The sequence below is a fragment of the Tachyglossus aculeatus genome, chromosome 9 (assembly GCF_015852505.1).
Source record: "Tachyglossus aculeatus isolate mTacAcu1 chromosome 9, mTacAcu1.pri, whole genome shotgun sequence".
NCBI lineage: Eukaryota > Metazoa > Chordata > Mammalia > Monotremata > Tachyglossidae > Tachyglossus > Tachyglossus aculeatus.
In genome coordinates this window covers 31848558-31866481 of record NC_052074.1, presented here as the reverse complement: position 1 = coordinate 31866481, position 17924 = coordinate 31848558, and the positions used below count along the sequence as shown (strand labels likewise).

At 43.0% G+C, this 17924-nt stretch overlaps 1 non-coding gene across 1 annotated transcript; it reads right to left on the bottom strand.

The window, feature by feature from the left end:
• Positions 1-16256: 16256 nt before the first annotated feature.
• Positions 16257-16394, bottom strand: LOC119932630. Its single transcript, XR_005452375.1, has one exon. It is a non-coding gene; the product is annotated as a small nucleolar RNA SNORA7 (small nucleolar RNA).
• Positions 16395-17924: the final 1530 nt, after the last annotated feature.

Below are 17924 nucleotides of genomic sequence, written 5' to 3'. Positions count from 1 at the left end.
CTTCCTACCCATCCATACTCATCTCTCTCTTCAACACAGACTGCACACTTCATTTCCCTAGCACCAACTTACTTAGTGCGTGTTGATCTCCTCTCTCTCATCACTGACTCCTTGTCCATGTCCCCTCTGAACTGGGACTTCTTTTATCGTCATTTCTGGCTGACCACCATTTAAAGTCCAACTAAAATAATTTTTTCCTTCAGGAAGCCATCCCTGACCAACATCGCTCATTCCCGCCCTATTCTACCTCTTCCTGTGTTGCCTATGCACTTATATTCATACCCTCAGCATTTTGATATTCACTCCATCCCCTCTTTCAGAGCATGTATGCACTGTTATCCTTTGTTGCTTTATGAATTTACTTTTTGCCTGTCTCCTCCATTAGATTATAAGACCTTGTAGTCAAGGATTGTGTCTACCAACTGTATTCATCTCTCTCAAGAGCTTAGTATAGGACACTGCACAGTGTAAAGACTTAATAAATACCACTGACCTATTAATTAATCTCCATCAATCAATGATAAGCATTAATAATTATCCTATCTGCAATTTGTTTGAATGAATGGCTCCCCTGCTTGATTGTAAGCCCCTTGAGGGCAGGAATTATGTTTTAAAATGATTTTGAACTTTCTCAAAACTTAATACATTGCTCTGCCCAGACTAAACACTTGATAACCCAATCGGTCAATCAATTGTAACTATTGAGCATTTACTGCGTAGAGAGCACTGTACTAACATTTCTTATCTTGTGCTGTTGAGTTGTCTCCGACCCATAGCGACTCCATGGATACATTCAACATACAAAATGACCCTATTGAAAGAGGACCCTATTTGCGAGTCCTAAACCACCAAAAAAGTCTGACCATCAGTGGTTGATGAGATAGCATCAGTGAGAGCTGGCAACAAAGATAGTTCATCCCCCCTTAGGCTTATAATAATAATAATAATGATGGCATTTATTAAGCACCTACTATGTGCAAAGCACTGTTCTAAGTACTGGGGAGCTTACAAGGTGATCAGGTTGTCCTACGTGGGACTCACAGTCTTAATTCCCATTTTACAGATGAGGTAACTGAGGTACAGAAAAGTTAAGTGACTTGCCCAAAGGCCCACAGCTGACAATTGGCAGAGCTGGGATTTGAACCCATGACCTCTGATTCCAAATCCCGTGCTGGTTCCATTGAGCCATGCTGCTCCTCTAATGGAAGCAAAGAGTGCTCCCATAGAAACTGGCAGGGATGAGCTCTCCTGAGGCAATTGAATTTTATATCCAGCAACTGGGACCTCACTGGGTTCATTTTGGAGAAGAAGAAATAGCTTTTCCTGGGAGGAGGCTTGTGTTTAGCATTTAAGGAACAAGCAGGAAAAAAAAACTCCAGGGAAATCATGATGACAGAGCATCTCATCCATTTGGTGGAGAGGTTGGCATATAGGAAGAGGCCTCATCTACCTCTGGGGCTCAACTCTGCTAATAATAATAATAGTGTTATTTGTTGGGCACTTACTTTGTGACAAACACTGTCCTAAGCACTGGAGATGGATACAAGGTAATCAGGTTCGACACAGTCCCTGTCCCACACTGGGGTCACAGTCTTCATCCCCATTTTACAGATGAGGTTCAGAGAAGTGGTGGAGCCAGGAATAGAAGCCAGGTCCTTCTGACTCCCAGTCCTATAATTTATCTGCTAGGGCACACTGCATCTCATCATAGAAGCATTGCCTCTAGGAACTTTGCCAGAATTTAGGAAAGGAGGGGACTAAATGAAGGTAGGTAATTCAGAAACTTGCTTTCAGGTTGTATAGAGTTGTTAACCTACTTTCACTCAGACAAAATTAAATATATCTTGCTAATATTTATGATTTCTGCTCTCTCGGTGTTGCTGTCCAAATCCTCAGAGGGGCACTGGCATCTGACAATTCCTCCTATTTCTTGCAATGTCCAATAACATGGGATGGCTGGGATTTCTCGGACCAATGGTCATGGGCTGCTGAAACTCCCTCCTAAATCCCCGCCTCCTCTATTACTGGAAGAGAGACAGAGAAGAGCAAGGATGAGGTTTGATTTCCAATGGAACTGCATGTTTAGAAGAGTCACCCAGTTTCAACTGGTCTATTTTCTAGAAATTAATTCCAATTTTTAATGGGTACAAGTTGTTTTCGGTTAAGCCTCTAATTATGCTTTTAACATTCAGTCTTCCAAGTGCCAGCCATTAGCATCTTAATACAGTGTTCTCAGGAGAGAGAGTGGAGAAGGGTGTGTGGGTGGAACAGAATTTGCACCTGTGCTGATGATGGTTCCTTCCCTGGAGGAAAGCTAACCCCCCAAAAAAAACCCTATAAGACATGAAAACAGACTAAAGCAAAGTCTGGAAATGAATATTTGAGATATTAAAAGAGGGGGAGAGAGGGCTTAGGGGAAATCTTCTGAGTTCAGGTTTCATTGTGCCGAGCATGAAGTGAGGGGGGAGAAGATTCAAATTCAGATGTGATTGAAGACAAAGGGTGAAGAGGAATATTAAGGGACTTGGTACGGTTTCAAAAGACACCCACATATGGGGGTAGTGTCTATGTCTTCTAAGGACAGAGCAAGAATGGAAAAGGAAGAACCAAAGACATTCCTGTACTGTTAAGAAAGAGAGGCAAAGGGAGACAGAGAGAGAGAGAGAGAGAGAGAGACAAAGCAAGAGAAAGAAAGAGACAGAGATGAAGACAGATGATGCTTGTCTAGGATGTCATTCCAACCTCTCTTCCCTTCCTGGAGGTGGGAAGGAAAGGTTATGCTTATGATAAAACCCATGAATCTGCATGAGAAAAACGAGGAGGAGGAGAGCCCTTGGGGAAGGAGAACCTGGTCCAGGTTCTGGCCCTGGAGCTGAAACATAGAGGTCGTGGGTTCTAATCCCGGCTCTGCCACTTGTCTGCTATGTGACTGTGGGTAAGTAACTTCACTTCTCAATGCCTCAGTTACCTCATCTGTAAAATGGGGATTGAGACTGTGAGCCCCACATGGGGAGGGACTGTGTCCAATCTAATTTACTTTATCTCCCCCAGCACTTAGAACAGTGCCTGACACGCTGTAAGTACTTAACAAATACCATTATTATTATTATTATTATTATCGTTCTCTGGTTGCAGACAGGACTCAGGGTGCAAGACCCAGGACATCAGGAAAGCACAGAGAAGGAAGGAGGAGGGAGTATAGCAGGGAGGAGAGAATGCAGTGGGGAGAACGAAGGGCACTCATTCAGTTGTATTTATTACGTGCTTACTGTGTACACAGCACCGTACTAAGCAATTGGGAAAGTACAATACAGGAAGGAGGAGAGTGCAAGGAGCAGGAGGGAGTCCGATGTGGGGAGGGAGTGTAATGGGGAGAAGGGAGTTCAATGGATAGGAGGGAGTGTAATGAGGCAGAGGGAGTGCAGTTGGGAGGAGGGATTTCAGGAGGGAGGAGGGAATGCAGCAGGATGGAAGGAGTGCAGTGAGGAGGAGGAGGGAGTGCAGAGAGGTGGAGGGCACATAGCAGGAAGAAGATAGTGCATTGGCGAAAAGGAAGTGCAAGAAAGAGGAGGGTGTTCAGCAAAGGCGAAGGAGTCCTATGTGGGGAGAGAGGGCAGTGTGGGTAGGCAGTGAAATGGGGAGAAGGGTTTGCAGTGACTAGGAAGGAATGAAAGAAGCAGCGTGGCTCTGGAAAAAGAACGGGCTTTGGAGTCAGAGGTCGTGGGTTCAAATCCCGGCTCCATCAATTGTCAGCTGTGTGACTTTGTCACTTGTCACTTAACTTCTCTGTGCCTCAGTTCCCTCACCTGTAAAATGGAGATGAAGATTGTGAGCCTCACGTGGGACAACCTGATCACCCTGTATCCCCCCGACTCTTAGAACGGTGTTTTGCACATAGCAAGCACTTAACAAATACCGTTATTATTATTATTATTATTATTATTATTATTATTATTAAATAGGGAGGGAGGAGTGCAGTGGGCAGGAGAGATTTCCAGAGGGAGGAGAGAGTGTGCAGGGTGGAGGGAGTGCAGAGGGGAGGAGGGATTTCTGGAGGGAGGAGGGAATGCAGGAAGAAGACAGAGGAGGAGGAGGAGGAGAAGGGAGTGCAGGAGAAGGGAGTCCAGTGGGGAGAAGGGATGATAAGTCTTCCTCGGCCCTCTGATCGTCTTTCCTTGTAGCTTCTCCAAGCTCCTTTTCATTTTCCCTTAATCACGTCTATGTCTCCCTTGTCCTAAAACAACTCAAAGCTCCACCTAGATATCATCACATCGCTCTTCTCGAAGGGGTTGCATATGCCTTGCCTCCTGTCCTCCAATTCTTTTATCCACAAATTAAAAATTTCATATTTACTGAACACATACTGTGTGCAGTGTACTGTTTTAAGCACTTGGAAGAGAACGATCTGAGTTGGTAGGCATGCTCCCCTCCCATAACCAGCTGACAGCCACCACAGTTGTGGGGTGACCATATCACAATCTCCCGATTTCTCAACCCCAATGGTTAGTATTATCCATGACTTCTCTCTCTCATTCAAACCCCATAATCAGTTTGTTGGCAGATGTTGTTGATGATTCTCTGTAACCTTTCCAGAATCTGTCTCTTCTCCATGCACAGTCACCCACCTGATGCAAGGACTTGTCTAATGCGGATTTTACTATGGCATCTGCCTCCTTACTCATCTCTCAATCCCAGTCTGTTTCCCTCTGCTACCCAGATCATTTTTCTAAAGTATTTAATGCAAAATCCTCCAATGTTTGTCCATGTCTCTTTGATTCCAGCAGAAACTCCTAACCTTTGGCTTCAAAGCATCTAATTAACTCTTTACATCTTACTTATCTGCTCTCCTCTCCCACTGCATCCCAATTTACAGTCTTCATTTCTCTCAAGCTAACCAAATAACTGGACTTCATTCTCATCTCTCCCACAGCCAACGTCTTGCTCACATCCTCGCTCTTGCCAGGAACTCCCTCACCCGAGATGACAAGTCATAATTCACACCACCTCCAGCTGCACAACACTAATGTTCATTTTCTTGTACTCTGTTGTTTCCCATATCTGTAATGTATTTTATTTTCTGGGTCCCCCCTGGGAAACAGCATAGCCTAGTGGATAGAGCACAGGCCTGGGAATCAGAAGGACGGGGGTTCTAATCCCGGCTCCGCCACCTGTCTGCTGTGTGGCCTTGGGCAAGTCATTTCACTCCTCTGGGCCTCAGTTGCCTCATCTGTAAAATGGGGATTAAGACTGTGAGCCCCATGTGGGACAGGGACTGTACCCAACCTGATTAGCTTGTATCTACCCCGGTGCTTAGAACGGTGTTTGACACATAGTAAGCACTTAACAAATGCCATCATCATCATTATTATTAGATTGTAAGCTTCTTGCGGGCAGGGAAAGTGTCTGGGAGAGATGTGAGAATGGAGTCGCTACGGGTCAGAGACGATTCAGCAGCATAAGAAAAGACAAGACAAACACTTAGTAGGGTGGTCTGACCTCAACAGGTGCTCAATAAATACTATTAATCAATTGATAGCTTTTTAACAATATTTGTTAGGTAGTCACTATGTGCCTGGCACTGTACTAAATGGCGGGGTAGATACAAGATAATAAAATTGAATTCAGTCCACCTTCCACATATAAAGCAGTGTGACCTAATGGATAGAGCACAGGCTTGGGAGTCTGAAGGACCTGGTTTCTAATCCCAGCTCTGCCACTTCTCTGCTGTGTGACCTTGGGTGAGTTACTTAACTTCTCTGTGCCTCAGTTACTTCATCTGTAAATTGGAGATTAATACTGTGAACCCTATCTGGGGCTTGGACTGTGTCCAACCTGATTAGCTTGTATCTACTCCAGGGCTTAGTATGGTGCCTGGCGCAAAGTAAACGATTAACAGCCACCCTAAAAAATTATGGGGCTCACAGGTTTAATCTCCATTCAATTGATGAGGTACCTGAGGCATAGATGAGTGGCAGTCAGAATTAGAACCCAGGTCCTCTGAGTCCTAGGCCCATACTTTTTCCCCCAGGCCATGTTGCTTCTATTGAAGACTCTAATTAATAATGTTGGCATTTGTTAAGCGCTTACTATGTGCAAAGCACTGTTCTAAGTACTGGGGAGGATACAAGGTGATCAGGATGTCCCACGTAGGGCTCACAATCTTAATCCCCATTTTCCAGATGAGGTAACTGAGGCCCAGAGAAGTGAAGTGACTTGCCCAAAGTCACACAGCTGACAAGTGGCGGAGCCGGGATTTGAACTCATGACCTCTGACTCCAAAGCTCAGTCTCTTTCCACTGAGCCATGCTGCTTCTCCTAGAAAGACTCCATGTAAATTGAGGAAGTCTTGTAAAGGAACCAGGTTTTAAATCAATCAGTGGTATTTACTGAGCCTGTATTTAGAGAAGCAGCGTGGCTCAGTGGAAAAGAGCACGGGCTTTGGAGTCAGAGGTAATGGGTTCAAATCCTGGCTCTGCCAATTGTCAGCTGCGTGACTTTGGGCAAGTCGCTTAACTTCTCTGTGCCTCAGTTACCTCATCTGTAAAATGGGGATTAAGACTATGAGCCCCCCATGGGACAACCTGATCACCCTGTAACCTTCCCAGTGCATAGAACAGCGCTTTGCACATAGTAAGCATTTAATAAATGCTTTTTTAAAATAAATCTGTTCAAAGTGCCCGATCTGTCCCTTGTGTGTTATTTCTGGCCTAGCTAATATCGATTCTTCCAAGGGTGTTAGTCCACTTTTGTTGAAACTCTGCTTTACCCTGTCTTTAGGACAGGTGTTCTGTTCTTCCTGCTTGTACGTGTCCCATTTCAGTTCCCAACTGTCTGGACACCCTACTCCTATCTCTTTTTCTTACATGACTCAATCTGGGAAACAACAATGTAATTAATAATTGCGGTATTTGTTAAGCACTTACTACGTGCCAGGCACTATACTAAGCACCGGGGTAGATACAAGATGATTGAGTTGGGTACGATTGCTGTCACACATGGGGCTAACAGTCTTAATCCCCATTTTACAGATGAGGTAACTAAGGCAGAGGGAAGTGAAGCGACTTGCCCAAGGGCACACGCAGCAGACAAATAGTGGAGCCTGGATTAGAACCCAAGGTCACACGCAGCAAATAGTGGAGACTGGATTAGAACCCAGGTCCTGATAATAATAGCTATGGTAAGCGCTTACTATGTGCTAAGCACTGTTCTAAGCACTGGGGTAGATATAAGGTAAACAGGCTGTCCCATGTGGGGCTCCCAGTATTAATCCCCATTTTACAGATGAGAGAACTGAGACACACAGAAGGTAGGTGACTAGGTCATCCAGCAGCTACCTGGTGGAGTGGGGATTCGAACCCAGGTCCTCTGACTTTCAGGTCTGCCCTCTTTCCACTGAGATACACTGATTCACCATTAGGCCATACTGCTTCTCCCGTTGCTTTGCCTATTTGTGCAATACTGGACTGTGATCAGATTGGAAAGCAGAATTAAAGTGACATCATTCAACTCTGGTTAGCTCAATCAATCAATCGGTGATACTGAGTGCTTTCTGTTAAGCACTGTACTAAGCTCCTGGGAGAGTACAATACAGTAGACAAAATCCCTACCCTCAAGGAGTCCCTATTCAGATGGAGGAGAACACACGCCATCAGGAAATCAATCAATCAATCAATGACAATTATTGAGAAGTTACTATATGCGGAACAGTGTAATAAGCACTTGGGAGATTACAATACAACAGAATTAGCAGACATGTTCCCTGCCAACAGTTAATTTAGTGTTAATAATTAAAACCTTTGCTTGCCTTGGGCATCCTACAGCAGAAAAATAGCCTTAACCTTGGTTGAACAAAAATAAGGGTATTCAGGTGCATAATCCAAATTAAAATTCACTAACCTGATTCCATTTCCGTTACCGACATTTTTGACATTGACAAAGTCATTTGCCTTCAGACTGAGGGTCTCATCAAGCATTTAGGCTTTTACCTCATCCATTATGGTCAGGAGATAAACCCAAGAGTTTTTTGCTATTATGTTGTCAAAAATCGCCCTCTGTCAACAAAATATTGGGGTTGCTGGGAGAGAACCCCCCACCAAAGGCATGACCCTCCCTTCCTAATTTAAGGTGTTTCTGAAGTGTGTTGGCATATTTTGGGGTGTTCAGAGTCTGCATAGTCTTTGCAAGAGGTAAAGGCGGGAAATGTGGACATTTTCTTGCCACTCTGGGATTACTGCTTTTGAACGTTCATTTTTGTCCTTTGGTGTGTGTGGTTTGGACACTCGCTTTGAAGATGATGGGATCATTTTATTCTTGTTAGAGTCAAATCGTCCTCCTCCAGTGTTGCCAGTAACTGTTCTGTTCCCAAAAGATTGCAGCTCCTAAAGGGCTATTGAGTTCTCCCAATTCCCCAAGTACAGTGATTATAGGGGCCTAGTTTCATCTGACTTCTAAAGAATACAAAAATCGGCTCTCCAATAACTCATGAGAAATAAACCGCCCTTTGAGTTTAAATACAATATAATTCACAGTAACGTGTTTATTAGCGTGTGCCCTTGTGTATAAAAAGACCGAGGAGTTCCCTTCCTTGCAATATTGTAAACAAGGATTCCTGCTATTAATTAGTTCCATGAAGATGAAATGTTAAGAGAAAACACACAAATGGATATTTTCCCTTAGAAAGTAATGTGAGATGAGTGAATTCACTCATGAGATAAAAATGTTACACCATTTACACATATTAAAAACCAAAAAAAAAAAATAGTTAAACAATGAAACTCCACCAAAAATAAAACATTATGAATTGGGTGTTTTCATGTCTACATATATTTCACATTCTACTCAGCATAAGATCACCTGGGGCTAAAACACTAGATAGCTATCATTATCTAATGCTAATTGAGAACAAACAAACAACTATTAAAATGGGCTTTCATCTCTCTGCTCAAGTCGGTCAAAATATTTCAGGGCTTGAGAGGGAAGAGAAGGGAAGCATTTGAGCTCGGGTGAACTATGAATATACTACAAAACCAGCACATGATTTCAAAATTGCTTGGTGATCTTGGACTAGTCTCTTAAATTTTGTATGCTTGTTTCCTCATTTGTAAAATTAAAGATTAAGACTTATTTTAAGACTTATCTTGAGAAGCAGCTTGGCTCAGTGGAAAGAGCACGGGCTTTGGAGTCAGAGGTCATGGGTTCAAATCCCGTTCCCCACTTGTCAGCTGGGTGACTTTGAGCAAGTCACTTAACTTCTCTGGGCCTCAGTTACCTCATCTGGAAAATGGGGATTAAGATTGTGAGCCCCCCGTGGGACAACCTGATCACTTTGTAACCTCTCCAGCGCTTAGAACGGTGCTTTTCAAGCCCACTGTTGGGTAGGGACTGTCTCTATATGTTGCCAACTTGTACTTCCCAAGCGCTTAGTACAGTGCTCTGCACACAGTAAGCGCTCAATAAATATGATTGATTGATTGATAGTAAGTGCTCAATAAATGTCATTATCATTATTATTATTATTATTATAATCTGTTGCCTCTAGGCTGAGCCCCATGTGAGAGGGGAACTATGTCTGATGACTATGTGGCATCAACTCCAGAGCTTTGTACAGTGCTTTACACATAGTAGGCACTTCTTTCTAGTATTTGTTAAGCACTTACTATGTGCCAGGCACCATACTAAGCTCGGAGATAGGTCCAAGTGAATCAGGCTGGACACAGGCCATGTCACATATGAGGCTCACAGTCTTAATCCCCATTTTACTGATGAGGTAACGGAGGCCCAGGGACGTTACTTACTTGCAATAGGTCGCAAAGCATTCAAGTGGCAGAGATTTCTTTATTAAATTGATCACACTGCTTATCACAAATACCGTTATCATCATTATTATTCGTTCATTCATTCAATTGTATTTATTGAGCATTTACTGCATGCATATCACTGGACTGGGTGCTTGGAAGAGTACAAAACAACAGTAAACAGACACATTCCCCACCCACAACAAGCTTATGGTCTAGAGGGGGAAAGAGGCATTAATATAAATAAATTACAGATATGTACAGAAGTGCTGTGGAGCTGGGAGGGGAGATGAATAAAGTGAGTAAGTCAGAGCAATGCAGAAGGGAGTGGGAGAAGCAGTGTGGCTCAGTGGAAAGAGCACGGGCTTTGGAGTCAGAGGTCATGGGTTCAAATCCTGACTCTGCCAATTGCCAGCTGTTAAGTCACTTAACTTCTCTGGGCCTCAGTTACCTCATCTGTAAAATGGGGATTAAGACTGTGAGCCCCCCGTGGGACAACCTGATCACCTGTTAACCTCCCCAGCGCTTAGAACAGTGCTTTGCACATAGTAAGTGCATAATAAATGCTATTATTATTATTATTATTATTAGAAGAGGAACGGAGGGCTTAGTCAGGGAAGGCCTCTTGGAAGAGATGTGCCTTCAATAAACTTTGAAGGGGAGGAGGTTGTTACTGTCATCACAGTCATCATTTACTGTCTTCACAGTCATCATTATTAATGTTATTATATTAAAACTGGGGCATGAAAAGTCCATAGTTCTACCACGAATGAGCACTAAAAGAAGATCAGCATATCAAGCAGAGAAGCAGTGTGTCTCAGTGGAAAAAGCCTGGGCTTGGAAGTCAGAGGTCATGGGTTTTAATCCCGGCTCTACCGCTTGTCAGATGTGTGACTCTGGGCAAGTCACTTCACTTCTCTGTGCCTCAGTTACCTCATCTGTAAAATGGGGATGAAGATTGTGAGCCCCATGAGGGGCAACCTGATCACCTTGTATCCCCCCAGCGCTTAGAACAGTGTTTTGTACATAGTAGGTGCTTAACAAATACCATCATCATCATTGTAACAAGGGTCCCTGTACATGTACAGATGGCCCCTGTCTACACAGCAACAAATAAAACTGCAACAAGAAGTCTGGCATCATTTTCAGTTTTTCTCTGTGTCACAGATTTGTTCAGAAGCATCTGTTTTGATCCAAGCTGATCCTGCTTCTGCAGCTCCCCATATTTTCTGAGGTTTTGTGTCACTGTGTCCTCATAGCATAGATTATGTCTGAAGCATCAATACCCCTTAGCACAGATCGCTGAATTTCATTTGCCAGCTCCCATCGAGCGATCAACATATCCAAAAAGAGGCCCGGCTTCCTACCGACATAGATGCCTCAAATCATTTAAAAGGCCTGTGCGTACTCAAGAGTGCTATGTTTAGAAAAGAGTTTGGAAGTCAGGCCCGAAGAAAAATAAATCCAAATCGCTAATGCTGCTTCTGAGAGGAGAAACTCGATTCAAGGATGTTGTTTACCAACCTAAGTTTATTCACTTTCAGGAATTCTGATATTATAAAAGAATGATTTCCAATATGATTTTGCCAGTTTCTTTTTAATCTCCTTTGATCAGTCATATGAATTGGAATAAGAGTTAAGAGTGTTCTCCCAAAAGAAATGTTCAGCTGTCCGGGCAATAATAATAATAATGATGGTATTTGGTAAGTGCTCACTATGTGCCAAGCACTGTTGTAAACGCTGGGATAGTTACAAGGTAATCAGGTTGTCCCACATAGGACTCGCAGTCTTAATCCCCATTTTACAGATGAGGTTACTGAGGCACAGAGAAGTTAAGTGACTTGCCCAAAGTCACACAGCTGACAGTTGGCGGAGCCAGAATTCGAACCCATGAGCTCTGACTCCCAAGTCTGTGCTCTATATACACATCATTAATAAAATAAATCGAGGTTCTGTCACACTGGTTTCATGTGCACCTGGTGCAGGTACGGATGTGGGGCCCATATAGACTTTTTCCATCACACTTGCATCACAGTAGGCCACCATCAGTGGCATCTTTTAATGGTATTTATTAAGTGCTTACTATGTGCCAGGCACTGTACTAAGCCTTAGGGTAGATACAGTATCGCATAGCAGATATGGCACAGGCCTAACAGTCATAAGGTCATGGGTTCCAATTCCACCTCTGCCACTTGTCTGCTGTGTGACCCTGGGCAAGTCACTTCACTTCTCTGGGCCTCGGCTGCCTCACCTGGAAAATGAGGATTGAAATTGTGAGCCCCATGTGGGAAAGGGACTGTCTCCAACCTGATTCACTTGTATCCACCCTAATGCTTAGTACAGTGCCTGGCACACTGTAGATGCTTAACAAAATACCATAATTATTATACAAGCTAATCAGGTTGAACACAGTCCATGTCGATGTAAGGCTTGCAGTCTTCAACCCCATTTTACAGATGAGGTCGCTGAGCCACAGAGAAGTGAAGTGACTTGTCCAAGGTCACACAGCAGACAGGTAGAAGAGCTGCGATTAGACTCCATGACATCAATTTCTATCCACTAGGCCCTGCTGCTTCTCCAGAAACATCTTCTTTAAGTACAACGGGCAGACACTGAGAGAAAGAGAGACAGAGACAGATAAAGAGAGACGTATATTGATGCACCCCTGTATAGCACAGGAATGCTTCCTGAAATAGAGACTTTTCTGTCTGAAGCTTGATTTATAGCAGTCAGCTATAAATCATTATAGGGGGAAATTTGAGATGGCTAATTTCAGAAAACTGCACCAAATCACTCATGGGGACATCCTAGATCACTGATGGGAAGTTGAGGTTTTTGCTGACATTTCCAGTACCCCTGTCTAGGATTATCATGTGGCAAGTCAGTGATCGTAACTTGAAGATACTGAGGAAGAAATCAGCGTGCTAAGCGTTAGGCCAGAGACTGCACAAATTTCTTTCAAACAATTCCTGCCGTCCTTGTGGTCAGCAGATACCTCCGACTTCTGAGCTTTCAGCATCCAACATCTTATCTCCTGAGGTTGTCGTGCTGGTATCATTCATTCAACCATATTTATTGAGCACTTACTGTGTGCAGAGCACTGTACTAAGCGCTTGGAAAGTACAATTCGGCAACAGATAGAGACAATCGCTACCCAACAACGGGCTCACAGTCTCACATAGTATTTAGCGTCCTGATAGTCAACTTGTTTTGCAGCAGAATTCCCTGCTTCAAAAGCAGTAGCTGCTTTCGGCCTCATTGACATTTTTGGTGAGCGAAAACTGCTGCTTTTTCTTGGCCAAACCAAGAAAACTGGAGATTGCTGTATCCAGTATCACTGATGTCTGATCATGCAGTCTCTAGATCTGTGCTGTTGTAATAGGAGAATAAGAACCTTAGCTGCTCAGTTGGCTAGTTTGCAGTGGTTGGTAGCCAGAGGCAACGCTCGTGTAATGAGCTTCTTTGTAAATTCTCATTTTACCGGCCACAAGATGGTGGTGAAATAGAATGACTGTTTCTCCATAAGTTGTGGGACCATGACAACTAACCTATTCTTATGATGACATAATCTATTAGATTCCAGGGATGAAATTACTTAGACTTAGCAGAAATGTTTTCTTTTCTTGGGTGTAATTCACTAAAGTTTTGACAAAAAATCCAAAATATATTATAAAGGCCTATAAAAAAAGTCTATTTCTTCTGGGCTGAATACGGAGATTGGTTTTGTTGTTCTTCTTTGGGTTACATTTCTTCTTAGAAGGAGATCCATTTTGAAGGATCTTATGAATTGCAGAATTTGTGTTGAGAGAACAAGGATTGGAAGGGTCATGATTTCTTTTCACAGATAGTTATAGTTATTTAATAATGATGGCTTTAGAATTCTTTTGTTCCAGTGGATATATATATATATATATATATATATATATTTAAAAACCTTTCCAAACATTAAAGTGTAGGTAAAGAATTCTGCCTGAAGAAAGTTCAGCATCTAAATAGGTTCTTGGATACCCTGATGACTTAGAGACATTGTTGATCTGTTCTAAGCCATCAAACTCTCCACATGACATCCTGGGCACAGTAGCACATGTGCAAATTTATGATGAATTTTTCTTTCTAAGGCCTTATTCATTCACTTAGCCATCTTTCATTCTCTTCCTATAACTAGCTGCATCTCTTTCATCCCAACTAAATCATTTTCTGTACCCTCTCCCCTGTTACGCTTGAGAGTGAGGATTGTACCATTCATCTTTGTGGTATTCTCATAAGCGCTTAGTATGGTGCACTGCACAAAGGGGCTGTTCAATAAATACAACTGACTGATTGTGTAACAGGTATATCAAGAAGTGATTTGATACTATAGCAGCAAATATTATTGAATCCAAATTTAATTTTGTATCAAAAAATCCTTCATGGCATTTAACGGTTCAAATTCAAAACAGCATCAGTAAATTGGGAATTGATAGGACACATGTACACTTTCTTTGTCTAGATGCAGATCAGTAGATTTGGGGGTGGAAAGAAACAACTGCAGCAACACAAGCTTGAGAATGATTGGTTATTTTCTTATCCATCTTTCCTTTCTCTTGTCAAAACGAGTGGCCCTTCTCTTCTGTCTCCTGATAAATGCAGCATAAACCAGGAAGCATATGATTCAGCAATGTGACAGTGAAGTAAAAATGCACACATTGCTGGTAACACTAAACACTGAACTAAGCAGTGTGGTCTAGAGCATAGAGCAGGTGCTTGAGAGTCAGAAAGATGTGGGTTCTAATCCCAGCTTTGCCACACGTCTGCTGTGTGACCTTAAGCAAATCACTTCACTATTCTGTGCCTCAGGGTTCTCATCTGTAAAATGGGGATTAAGACTGTGAGCCCCATGTGGGACAGGGACTGCGTCCAACCGGACAAATTCGTACCTTTCCCAGCACTTAGTACAGTGCCTGGCACATAGTAAGCCCTTAATAAATGCCATTTAAAAAAAAATCCAAAGGGTGGGTGCATAAACACTTTTAAGATGCTTACTAGAGCTCTGTACATAGTTATGGTTCCTTGGATTAAGAGAAATGTGGAGATCCTGAACACGGTTTAGAGATAATCTAGAGCAGATTTGAGAAAAAGTCCTAAAATAACTAATTTGCAAGGCTAAGACAGAGCCGGCAAGATGTTAAGTAAAATATTTGTGTTCAGTTTGATCAGACACGACAGAATGAATTCACGTAGGAAGGAGGCCACTAAAATGTTGGAAGATTTTCACTTTCAAGAAGCAAGGCAGAACAATCAAAGGATAGATTCGGAATTTAAACAATTTACTAACTTCAATATTTCCATGGATTCGATAATCACACCCACAGTCGGTTACTAAAGGGTCTCTCAAGGATGGTGTTCGTTTGATTAGATGCAAGTTTACAAATGCAGAAACAGAATAAATCCTTAACTTCTTATTTGTAGAAAACAAAGCATTTGTTGGAAGATAGTTTATATTTGCGGTGCTGGAATAAATAGACTGTTCCTTGAGCTGTCAGCATTTCTTAGACATAAAACATTTTCTGCAGAACTCATCAGTATGAATTTACATAGATACTAATATGTCATAGTTATTTGTGAAATAATGAAACATATATCTTTGGGGGAGGGGAGGAGGAATTACTTTTCCTATGACTGATAAATGGTGTCCTTCATATAGGGAATACTAGGTTAAATTCAGAAGTAGCAGGGTTTCATATCTGCCTTCCCTTGCTGGGCTAACTTGGTTCAAGTTTTTCCCAGTTAATAATAATAATAATGATGATAATGGTATTTGTTAAGTGCTTACTATGTGTGAAGCACGGTTCTAAGCGCTGGGGGGGTATACAAGGTGATCAGGTTATCCCATGTGGAGCTCACAGTCTTAATCCCCATTTTACAGACTCAGGCACAGAGAAGGTAAGTGACTTGCCCAAAGTCACACAGCTGACAAGTGGCAGAAGTGGAATTAGAACCCATGACCTCTGACTCCTTCCACATAGCCAACCATAAGCATACATTGCCTTGCCCAAGAAAGCTTGCATGTTTAAAAAACTTTGCCTATGCACTTGAGGAATGCTGTCCACTCAAAGGCTTTTGCAAAATAAGTGAAGAGTAAGATTTTGGATCTGGTCTGCCTTTCCCTTTTCCCTCTCCTTATATATTAAAATCAAACTATGATGTCTAAGATATATGTGGTTGGTGTATCAGGATAGTGGCAACAATGAGGTTCTCCACTGGTCTTCTACCACTCTTGTCTTATGCGGTCGAGTCGTCTCCGACCCATAGCGACTCCATGGACACGTATCTCCATCTGCAATCGTCCTGGTAGTGTATCCATAGAGTTTTCTTGGTAAAAATGAGGACGTTGTTTACCACTGCCTTCTTCCACACAGTAAACCTGAGTCTCTGCCCTCGACCCTCTCCCATGTCGCTGCTGCCCAGCACAGGCGAGTTTTGCCTTGTAGAAGATTGCCTTCCACTCACTAGCCACTGGCCAAGCTAGGAATGGAGTGGGTAGGCCTCTGCTTGGCTTTCCCTCCCATAGCTGAGACTGGTAGAGTACTGGAAATCCTCCAGGTGCAATCCTGAAAGGGGACTTCCACTATTAACCTTAGTAAAATAGTTTTTGCAAAAGGCAACATGTGGGAGTTGAACCTGAACCTAAGTTTCAAGACCCCAAGCCTAAGATCACCAATGTCCTGCTTGTTGCCAGATCCAATGGCCTCTACTCCAACCTAATCCTCCTCAACCTATCAAATGTCTTCAACACTGTGGACCATTCCTTTCACTTTAAAATATCTAATCTTGCCTTTACTGACACTGTCTTCTCCTGGTTTTCCTCCCATCTCTCTGACCATTCCTTCTTAATCTCTTCTGTAAGATCCTCCTCTGACTCCCACCCTCTGACAGAGGGGGGTCCCTCAAGGCTCAGTTCTGGTTCCCCTTTTATTTTCGATTTACACCGATTCCCTTGGAGAACTCATTCATTCTCATGGCTTCAACTACCACCTCTCTCTGAGTGACTCCCAAATTTACCTCTCCAGCCTTCTCTCCTTCTGCACAGTCTCACATTTCCTCTTGCCTCCAGTAATAATAATAATAATAATAATTGTGGTATTTAAAAACTTACTACGTGCCAGGCACTGTACTAAGCTCTAGGGTGGATACAAGGAAATCAGGTTGGATACAGTCCCTGTTCTGCATGGGTCTCACAGCCTTAATCCCCATTTTACAGATGAGGTAACTGAGGCACAGAGAAGTGAAGTGACTTGCTCAAGGCCACACAGCAGAAATATGGCAGAGCTAGGATCAGAAGCGTAGACCTTCTGATTCCCAGGACGGTGCTCCATCCACTACGCCATGGCGGTTGTCCTGCTGACAGCTCAAGCTTAACATATCTAGAACAGAACTCATTATCTTCCCACCCAAACCCTGTCCTCTGGCTGACTTTCCTATCTCTGTAGACAGCACCACTATCCTCCTTGTCTCACAAACCCAGTCTTGCCATTATGCTCATTTTATCACTCTCATTCACCACACACATTTGATCTGTCACCAAATTATGTTGTATCTACCTTCACAATATCACTAGAATCCATCCTTTCCTCTCCATCCAAACGGCTTGTATGCTGATCTAAGCACTCATCATATCCTCCCTTGACTACTGCATCAGCCTCCTCACTAATTATTTACCATTGGCTTTGATCGGCTCCCCCCACTCCTACCTGACCTCACTGAACCCCTACTACAGCCCAGCCCACACACTTCGCTCCTCTAATAGCAGCTTACTCACTGTCCCCCAGTCTCAGCTACTTAACTGCTGATCCCTTTCCCACTCCCCCGCCCCCTAGCCTGGAACTCTCTCCCCCTCCATATAAACCAGAGTACTCTCCCTACATATAAAACATTATTAATGTTACATCTCCTCCAGGAGGCCTTCCTAAGTTAATCCCTCTTTTCCCCAGCTCCCTCTCCCTTCAGCATCATCTATGCCCTTGGATCTGCGACCTTTGGGCATTTAATAATGATAATAGTAATGATGGCATTTATTAAGTGCTTACTATGTGAAAAGCACTGTTCTAAGCACTGGGGAGGTTACAAGGTGATCAGGTTGTCCCTCAGGGG